Below are 17,935 nucleotides of genomic sequence, written 5' to 3' on the forward strand. Positions count from 1 at the left end.
CTGATGGCTGCCAGTACAGCAGTGGTGGTGGGAGCCTCTCCCGCCTCCTCAGCAGCGCTAAGGATGTCCGATTGCAGCTTAGGCCTGCTCCCACTGGCAAGTGGACATCCCCCGAGGGCTCCTGGGCTGCCAGAGGGATGTCTGACTGCCAGCTTAGGCCCAATACCTCGGGGAGCGGGCCTAAGCCAGCAGGTGGTCATCCCTGAGGGGTTCCAGACTGTGAGAGGGCACAGGCCAGGCTGAGGGACCCACCCCCCTCCCGAGTGCACAAATTTTTTTGTACCAGGCCTCTAGTTGGTTAATAATAGGGGGAAATAAATGCAGAAAATACAGAAACTCTATTATATTCCTGAAACTATCATTTTTTCTGTAAATGATCAGATAGTGAATATTTCCAGTTTTATAGACTATATGGACACTGTTTTAATTATTCAATTCTGTCATTAGCTTGAAAGCAGCGATTGACAACAGCACATAAATAAAAATGTCACTTGTTAAAATAAAAATTTATTTATATAAAGCTTTTTGAGGAACCCCCATACCATTTTCCATAGTGACTGCACCAATCTGCATTTCCAACAACAATGCACTAGGGTTCCCTTTCTCCATATCCTTGCGAACACTTGTTTTTTGATTTGATGATTCTGCCAGGTATGAGATGGTGTTTCATTGTGGTTTCAATTTGCATTTTTTGACAGTATGACAGTCCTAGAGGGTATTATGCTAACTGAAATAAATCAGTCAGAAAAAGACAAATACCATATGTGGAATCTAAAAAGCAAAATAAATGTGCTAACAATTGAAACAGACAGAGATATAGAGACTAGAATAATGGTTGCCAGAGGGGAGGGGGTTTGGGAGACTGGGTGAGAAAGATGAAAGGATTAAGAAGTACAGATTGGTAGTTACAAAATAGAGACCAGGATGTAACGTACAGCAGAGAGAATATAGTCAATAATCCTATGTAATAAAAGCCTAATATGAAAATCGACCAAATGTTGGAACGACTGGTGGAACAACAGGCCACTATGATGTGCACTGACCACCAGGGGGCAGACACTCAACGCAGGAGCTGCCCCCAGCCCACAGGCAGGTGCCAGCAGTGGCCCCCTGATTGCCCTGCCGGTCTCCCCACAGATCGGCCCTGATCGCCAGCCAGGCCTAGGAACCCTACCCATGCACAAATTTCATGGACCAGGCCTTTAGTATTATAATAATTATGTAAGGTGCCAGTTGGGTACTGGAAATATTGAGGGGAACACTTTGTAAAGTATAGGATTGTTTACCTAATAAGCTATACATCTAAAACTAATATTCAAAATAATATTGAATGTAAGCTATAATTAAAAATAAAATTTAAAAAACATTTATTTATGAAAGCAAATGGAAATGCAGATTTGGCTTAAAGGTTGCAGTTTGCCAGACCCTCCTCTAGATAATCATTTTTCTTCCATTTTTAGAAATGCATAGATATCCGCTATTTTTATTATTATTAACTAAAGCCTAGGAATGCACCAAAAGCTATATATTACCCAGTACTCAGTTGCTCTGTTTTTTATTAGCTTTCAGAATATTGAGACAGCCACATTGCTGGAAGCCAGGGTCTTATGGTTGATATCAAATGTCTCCTGTGGGAGATAAGTGTTAGAAGTCAAAATCTTCAACCAGGGCTAATCTGCACCAGAGACTAAACACCCCATTTTAAAGTACAAGTACCAGAGTTAGAATTGGTACTACAGGTATTTGCTATCTCATCCCATCACAAATGATAGAAAATAGCTCCTTCAAGACCAACAATAAATATGTGTCTCTTCCCTTGAAATCAGACTTTTTTTTGACTATGGGGGATAGTACCATTATATGTATAATGCCAACCACTCTACTTGTGCACTGGATTCTTCAACTTGTGCACTGGATTCATCTACTCTGACAACTGACATGTCTCTGTATCTTCATTTTCTCTTCCTATTTGGTCAATTCCAATCAGCAAATACGTTGTAGCACCTTACAACCTACAATAAACAAAACAAAATAAGTCTTTGCATCAAATTTCCTCCAGATATTCTCACATTTTCTGTTTTTCTTTACATTAAAAATCATCTAAGAACTGTCTAGGCCAGGGGTGGGCAAACTTTTTGACTCGAGGGCCACAATGGGTTCTTAAACTGGACCGGAGGGCCGGAACAAAAGCATGGATAGAGTGTTTGTGTGAACTAATATAAATTCAAAGTAAACATCATTACATAAAAGGGTTCGGTCTTTTTTTTTTAGTTTTATTCATTTCAAACGGGCCGGATCCGGCCCGCGGGCCGTAGTTTGCCCACGGCTGGTCTAGGCTCATATATCCCATTTTTCACTTTACTTCATCTACTGTATCCTTTACCAAATTAGTTTCATTAAGTTATGTATTAAATATTTAAAACACAATATAACATACCTATTAATACACATGTGTGTATGCATATATGGTATAAAGAATAAGAACAAAAGGAACATCACTGTACCAGGATCAGCCTAAGAAATGGAGCATTATCCATTCCAGTGAAGTCCCTCTGTACTTCCCATCTAATGTCTTTACATATTCTGCCCATAAATAACTTAACTATTGGCCTGAATTTTATATTTATCATTCCCTGAATTTCCTTAATTGCTTAACATACTTGCATGCTTAACATACAGTCTTTTGCATAGATAGGCATTTTTAATCCTATCCTATATAATAAAAGGCTAATATGCAAATTGACCAAATGGCAGAATGACTGGTTGCTATGACACACACTGACCACCAGGGGGCAGACACTCAATGCAGGAGCTTCCCCTGGTGGTCAGTGCACTCCCACAGTGGGAGCAACACTCAGCCAGAAGCCGGGCTCACAGCAGCACTAGGGATGTCCGGCTGACAGCTTAGGCCAGCTGTCCTAACCTGGCAGTCAGATATCCCCTGAGGGCTCCTGGACTGCAAGAGGGCACAGGCTGGGCTGAGGGACCAAGTGCACAAATGTCATGCACCAGGCCTCTAGTTATATATAAGGACCATCATACTCAATGTGTTCTTTGGTGACTTGCTTTCATCCTGACTCAAGTTTGTGTTACTAAAATTCACTTAAGTTAATATTTGAATTTACACAACATTTATTTTCACTATATGTACAGGTCCCTAATTTGTTTATTCAGCTGGTAAGCACAGCGGTGGTTGTGGGACCCTCTCCTGCCTCCATGGCAGTGGTAAGGAGAGAGTAGCAAGCAGTTTGGAGCACCAAGCGCAGAGTGCCGAGCCTGGCTCTGGCTCCTCCACGGCCACCTACCACTTCGCACACTGCTACATCCCGTGAGGGGTCCCGCATTGCAAGAGGGCACAGTCGAGGCTGAGGGACCCCAACTAGTGCACGAATGAATCCATGCACTGGGCCTCTAGTTCATTTATAAAATATATCTCTACATAAAACACTTAAAATGTTTCATTAATCATATTAACAATTATTTAAAAAATAATAATTAGTGTTTCTGAGGGTGTTCCCTCCAAAATATGGGACAAGTGTTGGATATCACTAGTTATCCCTCCAGACTCCTTCTCCAACTTTTTCCATCCTGCTCTGTGCCCAGGGGGCTAATGTGGATGGATTACATTAGCAGGATTCTAAGCCATGCAATAGTCTCTGACAGGAGACCTGCGGGAAGGGAAAAATGAAGTCAAGTTGATTATTTCCCTGGCTCTTTCCCATGAGATCAAGTTAAGTGGACCAAATACTTCAGTCAAATTAACTGAAAGGATCTTAACACTTAATTTCTTTGTTTTCATTATAACACACTTTCTTCAGCTATATCTAGTGACTCTAAAACTATATTCCTTTATTACAATTTTTCTAGAACATAAATCTCCAATCTCCTGCAGGGGGCAGAAATAGGGTCATACTGAGAGCCTGATGATGAGTATCTGGTTGTCAAGGTATGTAGGTAGGCAAACTAGGAATACTTTTTACATTGTTTTTCAGACTAATAGGTAAAGGTATCTAATTGCCTCCAGTTGTTTCGCCTTCCTGTAATTCTGCAGCCCAACATTCAGATTGTTTCTTGATTTCTTCTCTGAAGGAGACTTCATGAAAAAAAAAAAATCATAATCTAGAATTTTTCATGGGATTCAAAGAAAATATCGGTATGAGGTGTTCCCAGAGGATGTTAATATAAAATATTCACATCTTCATATTTTGTTGAATGAGAGGTTTCAAATTCCATTATTATACAGATAGATATTATACAGATTGATAAACTCAAAGATTTTAAAAACTTTGTTCTTTCTCAACATCATGATTTCAGGGCCTAGAGACCAAAAGAATCTACATCATAGAAAGCATTTCGGGGTTACTGAAAATGGCAGCAGAGTAAGTGGATGCTGCACAGACATGCTCCCAGGAACAAACTGGAAGTACAACTAAATACAGAAAAATTTCCTGAATAATCAACGGAAAACTTGCAGAAGAGAACCCTGGTACCCAAGAACCAAAAGTGGAGACCACATAGACACTGATTTATTTTGTATATTGAAAAAATAAAAATATAAAAATAAATAAACAAATAAAAAAGAAAGTATTTTGGTTATATGGAAAATAACAATATTCTCAAACCAGTTTTTCTATTTTGAATCAGGCATTTTTACCACAGCCACAAGGTAACTAAGAAAGGTGATATACAGATCTACCTCTGGACGGCGGTATATGCATAATTTAAGATGTAGAATGTGCTCCAACTTTTTTGGCTGCATTTTTTCTTTGTGCTCCTACATGGGGAGCATGCCCTTGCCTGTCTAACTTGCCCACACAGTTCTAGAGGTACAAATAAACCACCTTTCACGAAGGATATCTAATAGGAGCTCTGGAGCCATGAGACAACACTTGGCTTTTATAGCTGAAATCAGAAGCAAAAGTAAATTAAAGAGCCTTCATTTACTATACATAATCACCGCATAGCAGTTAATTCTAGATGCTTTCTATGGGCTCTTTGTTTCATTCTATTTCCTCTCACATGTGACAGCAAAAGGCCTTCTCTTAAGCCTTTAATGTTTAAAACAACAGACTGAACAGCTTAATAATTAACTTGATACTGCTCTACAGACTGTATCTTTTGATTTCTTAATGCATAACACAGATTACCTTGGTTGACAGAAACAACCTAAGAAGTGAAAGTTCTATTAACCAGTTACTGTAGAAAGAAAACCTGGACTTCCAGCTCCTCGAGACAAGTACCTGGGTAAGTGATTTATCAACTCTGTCTTTAAAGTGCCCATATTTTGTATAAAACTAAACTCAATACTTGAAAAATTGAAGAATGAGATCTGGAAAATTCTACTATGGATGTTTTGCTTTATAAAGGGAAAACATTGTTTCGGAATTATTAGGCCCAGATTTCCTATCATAAATGGATAGGATTGCTTTTCATATTTAAAACTGTGCTGAGGTAGTTTACTCTACTTATTTTAAGTTTAAAAACCTAAATATAATTGTAAAAGCTATTAGTCTTCTGCCTTCTCAGTATTTCTATTTAACTTAAAGGAATATTCTTGTATGATCCTCTGCTAGGATGCATTTTTAAAAATTCTGTGTATGGGGACATGAAAACCAAATCTTGCCAAAAATAGTTTTCAGATTCCCAAAGACAATGTATCCTTCAGCTGCTAGATAAATGCATTTTCCACCAATGACTGCTTTATTTCCTATTTCAAAAATATATGGAATATTTTTCACCACGATACATACTTCATCTTTTTTATCATTAAATCACAGAACCACTACAGTGATAATGTGTTCTTGACCTTCTGAATGCTGATTACTTCCTCAAGGTTTCTGGAACAAGATTTAAGCTACTTTATTTAATTTTTTCATATGCACTATCTTGACTATCCTATTGTTACTTTTATGAATAATCATTTCAGTATGCCCTTGTTTACATCCCTTTGTCTTTTCCTTGGGTTCATTATCAAAGCAATATTCTAACATCAGTACAGAAAGCTCTGATAAATGAAGAGTCATACAGTATAATTAACTATTTTGTTTTAGTAATGAAAATATTTAACATTTTAACAAAAAATGAAAAAGACAATATATTTTACATCCAAATATTTTAAATTAAAGTTGTAGTAAGTCAATATTTGGGCTAATGCTTGTGACCAGTCAATATACTTTTTTTTCAATGGACAAATGCTTCACTATTACTATTCTTTTTTTAAAAAAATCTAAATATTTTCCTCAGATACATAAAAATTCAAGTCTTTGAAATTCATAAACCAATCTGCTGAAATGTTCCAAAATTATGTTTTTATTCTTAACTAGAGGCCTGATGCATGACATTTGTGCAAGAGTAGGCCTTCCTTCCCCCAGCTGCTGGCACTGGCTTCCCTCTGGCAATGGGACCCGGGCTTCCCTTTCAGCTCCGGCTTTATCCAGAAGGTCATCTGGAAGGATGTCTGGTCTAATTAGCATATTACACTTTTATTATTATAGATGGTATATAGGTTTGTATAAAGCTATATGGAACTTTAAAATCATTGCATCCTCAAATACAGACAATATATAGTTGAAACCTTATACTGTCATATGACATCTAAATTTCTAGATAATCTAAAAGAAGTGTTTATGCAATTAAAAATAGTTCATTTTTGGCTCATCAGTCTCATTTAGTATTTCATGATGGCCAAAAGAAGTTAGAGGATGTTCTCAACATCAATTCTATTCTTTGTTCTCCATGGAATATTAGCAAAGTTTTATCTTTGTTAATTGAATCTAAGATCAACGTCTTCTTGTGTTCTGAAACTTGGTACAATTAACCATGGAAGTCTTTTATATTGATTTCAAAAGTCGATAGGAGGTAGCTTTTGCAGAGTATTTGCCTGGACCTGTGGCCAGGTGGCAAAGGACTTATGACAAGGCAGATTTTAAAATGTTCCTGTCTAAGATACACTAGTGAGTTGAAGCAAGTAGTTATCTATTTCTATGAAGAATTGCAGGGCAGCTTTATTAAGCTTCACAGTGTACACTTCTCACTCCATCTCATCTCACCACATCCTGAAAATAGATTTTAAATAGGAATAAAACTGGAGATAATATTAATATTTCATAGAGAAGAGAAATTCATTGTTAGGGAAAAGGTTTGGTGATAAGAGATCTAACATTGTCCAGTTGATTTTCATTAGGTCTGATTCAGCTCACCATGGAACACTTTGCTGTTGGAAACATGTGATTAAAATTAACCCTAACTCTAGTCTTCTCAATTTATCAGGAATTAGCAATGCTTTTAGTTTACATAAATACCATTATTTCTCAAAGACACCTCATTTTGTCTCCTATCCTCAAAAGAAACTGCTAAAAAAGTTACTGTACTCATAGAAGTTAAAGATGAGTAAAGAAAAAGGAAACTTATTTTAAAAGAGAATAATGAGCCTTGTTGGTGTGGCTCAGTGGTTGAGCATCAACCTATGAACCAGGAAGTCATGGTTCAATTCCCAGTCAGGGCATATACCCGGCTTGCAGGTTGGATTCCCAGTGTGGGGAGTGCAAGAAGCAGCCAATCAATGATTGATGTTTCTCTCATCATTGATGTTTCTATCCCGCTCGCTCTATACCTCTCCTTTCCTTTCTGAAATATATATATATATTATAATTAAATACCTCTGGATAAATAAATACACTTATAAATGTGTACATATATATGTATTTGAGTTGAGAAACAGATACAGAAATAGGTGAAAAAAAGTAACAATGTTATTGTCTAAGAGAATCAAAACAAGAAGAGTTAAATGGTAAAAAAGTGAATCTATGGTAATAAATATTATAATGTATAATAAATACAAAACAGTTAAAATTTTATGCTTCAAATAGTATATTTTCAAAGTAAAAATAAAATCTCATATATGGTATGTTAAAAAATTTGGGATAAATTAGTAGAAACATGCAGAGGAATATCTTACACAATAGTAATCTATTCAATAGATTAAATTTAAAAAGATTTTAAAGATTAAAAGTATATTAATATTGACAAGCCCACAGCCAATATCATACTCAATGGGCAAAAACTAAGAGTTTCCTTTAAGATCAGGAATAAGACAGGGATGTCTGCTTTATCCACTCTGCTTCGACATTGTACTGGAAGTCCTAGCCACAGCAATCAGATAAGAAGAATAAATAAAAACATTCCAATTTGGAAAGCAGTATGGAGTTTACTAAAAAAATTAAAAATGAAACTTCCTTATGAACCAGAGATTCCATTTCTGGGAATACATTTAACATAACCCAAAACACTAATTTTGAAGAATATATGCACACCTATGTTCATAGCAACGTTATTTACAAGAGCCAAATTTTGGAAGCAGCCAGAGTGCCCATCAGTAGATGAGTGGATAAAAAAAGCTGTGGTACATTTAAGTAATGGAATACTATTCAGCCATAAAAAGGAAGGAAATCTTACCTTTTGTGACTGCATGGATTGTCCTGGAGATTATTATGCTAAGTGAAATAAACTAGCCAGAGAAATAGAAATACCATATGATTTCACTATGTGAGGAATCTAATGAACAAAATAGAAACAGACTCATAGATATAGAAAACAGACTGATAGTTATTAGAGGGGAAGAGGTATGGGAGACTGGGGAAAAATGGAAGGGATTAAGCAAAAGAAGAAAAAAACTCTTAAACACAGACAATAGTACGGTGATTACCAGAGGGAAAGGGGGTTGGGGGAGCTAGAAGAAGCTAAGGGGAGAAAAATGGTTAAGAAGGACACTTGACTTTGGGTGGTAAACACACAATACAATATACCGATGATGTATTGTAGAAGTGTACACCTGAAACTATATTTAAAAACAAATAAAGTTCAAAATACCCGGCTCTCTATCTCTCTCCCTTTCTCTCTGTAAAAAATCAATAAAAAATATATTTAAAAAAAAAAAAAAAAGCCAAAACCGGTTTGGCTCAGTGGATAGAGCGTCGGCCTGCGGACTGAAAGGTCCCAGGTTCGATGATTACCAGAGGGAAAGGGGGTTGGGGGAGCTAGAAGAAGCTAAGGGGAGAAAAATGGTTAAGAAGGACACTCTCTCATCGATGTTTCTGGCTCTCTATCTCTCTCCCTTTCTCTCTGTAAAAAATCAATAAAAAATATATTTTAAAAAAATAAAGTTCAAAATACCCACATATACAAACACACACATACACAATTATGTTTTTAATGTTGATACATGTTTATTGTCTTATTTCTAACATATATTCCATGTAGGCGGACAAATAAGCCAGACCTATTATAAAGCAGAGTTGCTTATACTTTTAGGAACTGATATGTCTTCCATTGCTATGGTACTGGGAAGCTGTTTTCTGGATTTTTAATTTTTTTTTTTTATCGATTTCAGAGAGAGAAAGGGAGAGGGAAACATCAATGATGACAGAGAATCATTGATTGACTGCCACCTGCATGCCTCCTAATGGAGATTGAGCCCACAACCTGGGCATGTGCCCTGTCTGGGAATTGAACCGTGATCTCCTGGTTCATAGGTTGATGCTCAACCATTGAGCCATACTGGCTGGGCTGTTTTCTGGATTTTATTAGGCCCTTGGGACCCCAAATTAACTCTTCACCAAAAAATAGCTATGTTAAAAGACCCTAACAATAAAATACCGCTTAATAGCACATGGCATCCAGTACTTCCTGACTATGTAAAATTAAGTGTCTGAGGACATCAAAGAACAGGGAATATTTCACATTAGAATTTCTGTGAGATGGAGGAGATAGGTGCAATTTTCTCCTCTTAAAGGCTAAAGTTCCAAGCACTTACAGGATTAATGACTTGCTCAAGAGTGATTAAAAGGCAGAGATTAGATATAAAAACTTAGACTCATCTCTTTTTGTGTGGGACTGTGTGAAGGATAGTGAATGGTTCTCTAGGTGAAGAGAATGCATGTTTCTTCTGCTTTGAGGCAGTGTTGAAATTAAAAAAGAGCACAAACTCTTAGGTTAGGATGGTATAAATGGAGATAATATTATACTTTTAGTAATACTTAAGCTACATTGAGCAATTTTTACATGCCAGACAGCATGCTGCATCTTTATACACATTAAATCATTTCTTTATGAGATTATAACAACAACAATAACAGTGACAATGATTCTATGAATTGGACACTAACTGATAAAATGTTGGCAAGATCTAAATTTTTGCTGCTAAGTTCTAGATTTTTCTAGCAGTGGTCTTTTCCAACAACAAAACTAAATGCTTTCACCGTTAGGTGTATTACATCACAGAATTTGAAACCTGATTTTACCATATTTTTGTAGTTGGGCAAGTTGCATAAACTCTGATAATTTCTAATGATAATATGAATCAAAGCTATAGGTAGAAGTGGAAATTATAATGCCTATAAGTGCTCAATAAATATTAACCTTCTTCATAGTCTTTGCCTTAATATAACTCCATGTTGCTTTAGCCAACTAAATTTGATTATGATATAAATTAATATTGTTTGTAAGATGCAGTATGTGGGAAAAGAACATGGCCTCATTTCTAGGAAATCAGGGAACAAACAAAATGCAATAGTTAAAAGCCAAGTAATTGAATCAATTATTTTAGAGAGAAACTACCACAGGTCATGTGAAAAGTACATAATAGAAGCTTCTGTAAATGTCTACTTTAAGTTTTTATAAAAGTGAAGCAGTATCCTAAAGGGATCTTTCAGCAATAAAGGAGTGTTCTGTTCAACTGCTCATTCTTTTCTTGTTTCTTCTGTCGTGACTTACAAAATATAGTTTATTAATCAAAGAATACCAATTTCACTTAAAATTGTATGATGTTACAGATGAAACAAACTAGGGTGACCATTTTGTATATTTTCCATATTATTTGTTTGTTTTAAAAATATTTTTATTGATTTCAGAGAGGGAGGGAGAGAGAGGTAGAAATATAAATGATGGGAGAGAATCATTGATGATGAATGAGAGAGAATCATTGATTGACTACCTCCTGCATGCCCCACACTGGGGATCCAGTCTGCAACCTGGGCGAGTGCCCTAACCCGGAATCTAACCTGGTCAATACCCAACCACTGAGCCATGCTAGCTGAGCATCCCATATTTTTTAGATAGGTAAAATATGGCTCAGATATATGAGGTAAGTTGCTCAGGTCAGACTGCTAGTTTGTGGAAGAGCTGGACCAAAAGTCTCTCTTCAGGTTCCCAAGGCTGTGCTTAGAAGAACCCCACAAATATAGCATTTCTATTGTTAAAATATATTAGTTTTACATAAAAGAAGCTAATAAATCCATTCTCTTTAGGTAAATAATCTGTTAAATATCAAAATACCACTTTCTAGGAGAATAATGTTGTATCAGTTTAATATTCAATTTTTCTTAATGATTAAGGCACATCATACTTTTAGGTATAATAATATTTCGTTATTTTAACTCACCAATGGGCATAAGAATCCATAATTTCATTCAGGTTAACATGGACTAGCATTTATTTTAACAACATAAAGGATATTAAATTGTGTCCAAGGTCTCACAGTTATCCTCTAGAGGAAGTTATGTTTCAAGGGACATCTTCAGAGAAGTAAACAAAAAATGCCTAAGGGACAGGATCAGCTTCGGCAACATTTCCTGAGCTTTTACCAACTCAATTTCTCTCACATAGTGTTATATCCCACTAAGTCTTTCATCCTTTTAATGATTTTGGCTCTGATTCTTGAGGATATTCATTTAAAGTTCTCAGGAGTTTAAAGGTAAGTTCAATTTGACTGCATTTCTTCCATGAATACATTGGGGTGTTTTAGGAATCATAATGCTAATTTAAGATATTGAACTCATGCAAAATTTGAATACACTTATCTCATTCGTTCCTCTTCAAGGGATGGCCTAAAAAAAAAAAAAAAAGATAATGGCAAAAACACAAATATTCTAAAAATTGCCAAATACTGTACATAAATTAAAATATTTTATTATACAATTTTAAAACATAAAACAATGTTAAAATGTACAATTTGTCCCTTTAGAAATGGTTCCAAATAAAATTTTATATCATCATCTAAAATATATGGATATTGAATGAAAAATATTAATAAAACGAATCATTAGTGTGAATCAGGTTTTATTAAAGTCCTTTAATATGCAGTATAGTAGATTAAATCTCCATGTATTTATGAAGCACCTTAATGTGTGCAATATTGAGCAAAAAGGAATACTGCTTATCTTTTCTACCTAGAATATTATTTTGTATCTCTAATTAACCAAACTTCATAGTTAAAATCAAATCACACCAACCTGTGCTACAGATCTGATGACCACCTTACCATAATTTGGCACTTCTCTTATGTTGCCTTGTGTTGAAATTTATCGTTTCAATGTTTATATTTAGAAGGGAATAGAGGAAAGTAATTATTATTAGTGATTCTGTTGTCAGACTATCTGGGTTCAAACCCAGTCCTGCCACTTACTGACAGTGTGACCTGGGTAAGTTACTAAAGCTTTCTCTAAGTTAATTTTAATTCCCCTCTTGATAAAATGAGGGTAATAGATTTAAATTTCACTAAAAACAGGATTTTGTGTGTGTGTGGGGGGGTGCGTGTGTATGAGAGTGTGTATGTATTTTGAAAAATGATTTAGAATGTAAACTTCTTATTGATTGGGACTACTGATACTTCCCAGTATATCTCAGAGTGTTAGGTTGCTAATCAAAATTATAATCATAACAAAATAACTCAATCCCTGACTATTCCAGTTAGAGTATTAGGGAAGCTTCATTTCATTTCAATACACATTCATTAACCTTGATAAAGTCAAGTCCTCCTGGAAAAAAGAATCTAAATTCTAATCAAAGAAACATACATTGTAAACTGATAAGACACTAAAAATGTATAAAATAACATCAGTACATCCAAGATATGGAAAGGGAGAATAACTACTTTTTTTTAGGTTACCAGGAAGGCTTTTCAGAGGTTGTGCAATTCATACAAGATTTTGAGAATGAACAGGAGTTTTACAAGTACACAAGAAAAGTAAGAGTATGAGCTCAAAGATAGGAACATGCAATTGCAACATCTAGGTGTGAGGGGGTGGATGCATTTTTTTTTAATTGCCTGTTGCTAGAGGCTAAAGTCTAACTGCAGTGGGAGGTAAACAGAGGGAGGAGTTTAAGTGTAAAACACCATGGTGAAGTTCTTTACACTTTACCCTTTCAGATTTTTTAGAGGTATCTTACAGAGAGTTGGCAGGAAGAAGGGAGGAACTGAGCTTAGAGATAAGGTGACTAATTCAAAGGCCATTGCCAGGATTTATGATGATAAGGACACAAATTAAGGCATTTTTCTGGGTAATAATACTAATAATGATTTTTCTGGGTAATAATAATCCAGATAGATATATAAAAGACTAAGTGTCCATCCATCTGACCAGTAGCTATGACCACTAGGGGACAGATGCTCAATACAGGAACTACCATGACGCACACTGGCCATCCTATCTAATAATAGAGAAACATGGTAATTAGCCGTACCTTCGATACCCTTCCCATTGGCTAATCAGGGCGATATGCAAATTAACTGCCAGCCAAGATAGCAGCAGGCAGCCAGGCAGCTTGAAGCGAACATGAGGCTTGCTTGCTTCAGTGACAGAGGAAGCCAACGTTCCCCGCCTGCGGCTGCCGGCCTCTGAGCTTGCAGTTTGAAACATTGTTACAAATATAGAAGCTAAACAAAACTCCAGAAACCAGCTTTCAGTCAGCCGGGATCTCAGAGCTGGAGTTGAAAGTGTTTCGATTATAGAACCCAAACAAACCAGATACCTGCTTTTAGCAGCCGAGGCCTCAGAGCTGGAGCCAAGCCTCAGAGCTAAAGCTGGCCCAGCACACACACAAAAAAAAAACAAGAAAAGAAAAAAAGGAGCGGTTGGGAGCTTCAGTCACCCTCCAGCCTGAAAACAGTCATCATCCTCTCACCCAGGCTGGCCAGGCACTCCAGTGGGGACCCCCCTCCCTGACGGGGGTGTGACCAGCTGCAAACAGTCATCATCCTCTCACCCAGGCTGGCCAGGCACCCAAGCGGGACCCCCACCTGTGCACCAGGCCTCTATCCTATATAGTAAAAGGATAATATGCCTCCCGGCACTGGAATCAGTGTGACAGGGGGCAGCGCCCAAACCCCCTGATCGCCCTGCGACTCTGTGTGTGACAGGGGGCGGGGCCACAACCTTCCTATCTGCCCTGCTCTGTTCGTGACAGGGAAAGGCACCCCAACCCCCTGATCAGCCCTGCTCTGTGCCTGATAGGGGGGAGCTCCCCAATCCCCTGATCGCCCTGCGGCTCTGTGTGTGACAGGGGGCAGCTCCCCAATCCCCTGACCACCCTGCGGCTCTGTGTGTGACAGGGGGCAGTGCCCCAACTCCCCCCCATGGGCCCTGCTCTGTGTGTGATGGGGTAGAGCCATAACCTCCCCATCGGCCCTGCCCTGAGTGTGACAGTTGCAGCGCCCCAACCCCCTGATAGACCTGCTCTGTGGGTGATAGAGGACGATGCCCCAACCCCCTGACCTGCCCTGCTCTGTGTGTGACAGGGGGTGGTGCCCCAACTCCCCTATCGGCCCTACTCTGTGCGTGACAGGGGGGAGCTCCCCAACCCCTGATGGGCCCTGCTCTGTGCATGACAGGGGGTGGCGCCGCAACCTCCCCATCGACCCTGCCTTGAGTGTGACAGAGGGTGGTGCCCCAACCCCCCAATCTACTCTACCCTGAGCATGAGTAGGGGTGGCATCGCAACGTCTCGATCCGCCCTGCTCTGTGAATGAAAGGGGGCGACGCCCCAACTCCCCAATCAGCCCTGCTCTGAGCCCGACCAGGGGCTGCACCTAGGGATTGGGCCTGCCCTCTGCCACCCGGGAGCAGGCCGTTATCTCCTGAGGGGTCCCAGACTGCGAGAGGGCACAGGCTGGGCTGAGGGACCGCCCCTCCCCCCCGAGTGCACAAATTTTTGTGCACCGGGCCTCTAGTCTATATATATAAAAGCCTAAGCAACCAAACAACCTAACAACTGGTCAAGGTTCAACTCAGGAGCTGTCCCCTGGTGGTCAGTGCACTCCCACAGCCAACCTCCAATGGCCAGCCAACCTCTCATGGCCCCAATTAGCCCTGATCGCCCGTCAGGCCAAGGGATCCCACCTGTGCATGAATTCGTGCACCAGGCCTCTAGTTGAAAAATAAATGGCACCATGGACCTGGCACTGACAAACCAACACTCGGCTTCCCCCAAGTGGTACACTCCGGAGCACCACTACCCTGGAGCGACACTCCACCAAATCGCAGCCAATGCTGCCGAGACCCCATGGCACAAAATGCGGTCCACAGCCCAGCCCAGCCTGGAAATAGTAGCTTTGGGTGCCAGGTAATGACATCATGTAGCAACACCCAGCTTCCTCTCCCTAGTGACTAGCCTCCTTGCAGTTTCTTCAGCCCAGGAACATGAATTGCTTTATACTCAGGTGCAAATATTTTACAATTTAACCAAATGTTTGTGAAGGGTTTTCATGTGCCTCATCTAATTTGATCCTTACAGAAGTCCTGGAGTAGGTAGATAGGAGACTTGGTAGAATCCTATTTTCTTTTCATTAGCCAGACAATGGAGATTTAGAAAGTTTAGAAACTTGATCAGACTGAAAAGAAGTAAGAAATGGTGGACCTTAAAAATGACTTCAGGTTTTCTCACTGCGCAGAATATAGTCAAACACTGCTACGGTTAAATATTTTACCCTTTGTTCTCCCTGCATGATCTACAATAATAATCTGCTTTGAGTTGATATTTACTGCTGTATTGCTGACAATTACCTGAAAGAGAAGTTGGGGTGCTTCACTGGGCTGGAAAAAGTTTAACTAAATCAGAAAGCAGGTCTAATTAAGCAAGTTTATCTATATATATAAAGCTCACAGGTGCCAATCACATGCATGTGTTTTGATCTGTCATTGTCAATCATGAATTTGGTTGACACTTCTATTATAGAGAAAGGGTGAATAGCGATATTAAAATATTTCTTCTAATTAATTTCCTTTCAATGTGCATGGATACTTGTAATGATAATATTAATAATGGCTATCCTTTATCAAATATACACCATATTTTATCAATATACATGTTACATCCATCATCTTATTTCTCCATCACAATAGCTGTGCAAAGTTAGTAAATCATTACCTCCACTTTAAGATTAAAAAATTGAATTAGAATTTTGATTGTCCAGAGTCACATTGGTAGTGAATGACAGATCTAGCATATTATTTATGATTCTAGGGACCTAACAGTCTTAACTACTAAGATAGTTCATGAAAAGAAGCTGCTTTTCCCAGGGACACTTGAAAGAAAAAGAAATAATCAGATTTGTGAAATGATTGGATTTGGAAAAGTTAAAGAGAAGACAGAATCTCTAGATTGCTGACGTGAGTGGTGAGGTGAATATGGTATCACCAAATTGTAAGTTACATAGGCATTTTAGGACAAAAACTGTTCACTGAACAAGGCTCATAAGTTATACTTGTGATTATTAAGTTTGAAACTTTATGCTATTTATAAATCCCAACATTTTCAGTAAAAGCAAAAAGCAAACAACAACAAAAAACTGCAACTAATATCTAATTATATACTCCACCCTCAGTGACACTCAGGAACATCCAGATTCAGTTGCATATCACCATTCTCTCATATAATAGACAGAACTACTGCTGGAAGTATCCATAATGGCAGTCAGTGGACCCTCCTATTCTTGTGAGACTAGTCAGAAACCCAGTATATCCCAGACACACTAATTACCCAGAAATAACCCTGAAATCTTTAGTTTCTTACCACATAATTTAGCGAAGTATTCACAATTCATCCTCACTTTTTGCACTGTAGGCACATAGACCTTATTTCTCTATCCCAGAATGAAAGCATAGGGTCTTTATACATGCTAGTTCCTGGCTGGAAAGTTCTCCTCTTTTCCAAATTAACTCTTGCTTTTTATTCTGTTCTAATGATCTATGTACCCTTTTTTTTTGACACTACCTTACTGTTTTTATTACTATAACTTTGTAATATAGTTTGAAATCATGGAGTGTGATGCCTCTCCAGCTTTGATTTTCTTTCTTAAGATTACTTTGGCTATTTTGGGTCTTCTGTGGTTCCACACATATTTTAGGATTGTTTGTTTTATTTCTGTGAAAGATGTCTTTGAAATTTTGACAGGGATTACATTGAATCTGTAGATTAGCTTGGATGGTATGGACATTTTAACAATATTAATTCTTCCAATTCATGAGTACAAAATATTTTTCATTTATTTGTGTCTTCAGTTTCTTTCCTTAATGTCTTATAGTTTTCAGTGTATAGGTCTTTATTTCTTTGGTTAAATTTATTCCTAGATATTTTTTATGTAATTGCAAATGGGATTATTTTATTAATTTCTCTTTGTGATAGTTTTTTATTAACTTATATGTATGCAACAGGTATTTGTATATTGATTTGGTATCCTGTGACTTCATAAACTTTTATTTTTTTATTTTTTTTAATAATTAAATCTTTATTGTTCAGATTATTACATTTGTTCCTCTTTTTTTCCCCCCATAACTCCCCTCCTCCCAGTTCCCACCCCACCCTCCGCCCTCACTCCCCACCCACTGTCCTCATCCATAGGTGCTTGATTTTTGTCCAGTCTCTACCCGCATTTCCCACACCCTTTCCGCCCCCAAGCATAGTCAGTCCATTCCCTTTCTATGTCCCTGATTCTATTATAATCACCAGTTCATTCTGTTCATCAGATTATTTATTCACTTGATTCTTAGATTCACTTGTTGATAGATGCGTATTTGTTGTTCATAATTTGTATCTTTACCTTTTTCTTCTTCTTCCTCTTCTTAAAGGATACCTTTCAGCATTTCATATAATACTGGTTTGG

General features: G+C 37.9%; 1 protein-coding gene across 1 annotated transcript in view; it reads left to right on the forward strand.

Moving 5' to 3' along the window:
• The first annotated feature begins 4,868 nt into the window (after positions 1 to 4,868).
• The window catches only part of LOC102441160 (sulfotransferase 1 family member D1), a 39,716-nt gene continuing 26,649 nt past the window's right edge, over positions 4,869 to 17,935 (forward strand). Inside the window, exons 1-2 of the mRNA XM_006102970.3 lie at positions 4,869 to 4,920; positions 5,160 to 5,244. The gene's annotated coding sequence lies outside the window, so the exon portion shown is untranslated. The remainder of the gene's footprint in view (positions 4,921 to 5,159; positions 5,245 to 17,935) is intronic.

Source organism: Myotis lucifugus, unplaced genomic scaffold, assembly GCF_000147115.1.
Source record: "Myotis lucifugus unplaced genomic scaffold, Myoluc2.0 scaffold_449, whole genome shotgun sequence".
Taxonomy (NCBI): Eukaryota; Metazoa; Chordata; class Mammalia; order Chiroptera; family Vespertilionidae; genus Myotis; species Myotis lucifugus.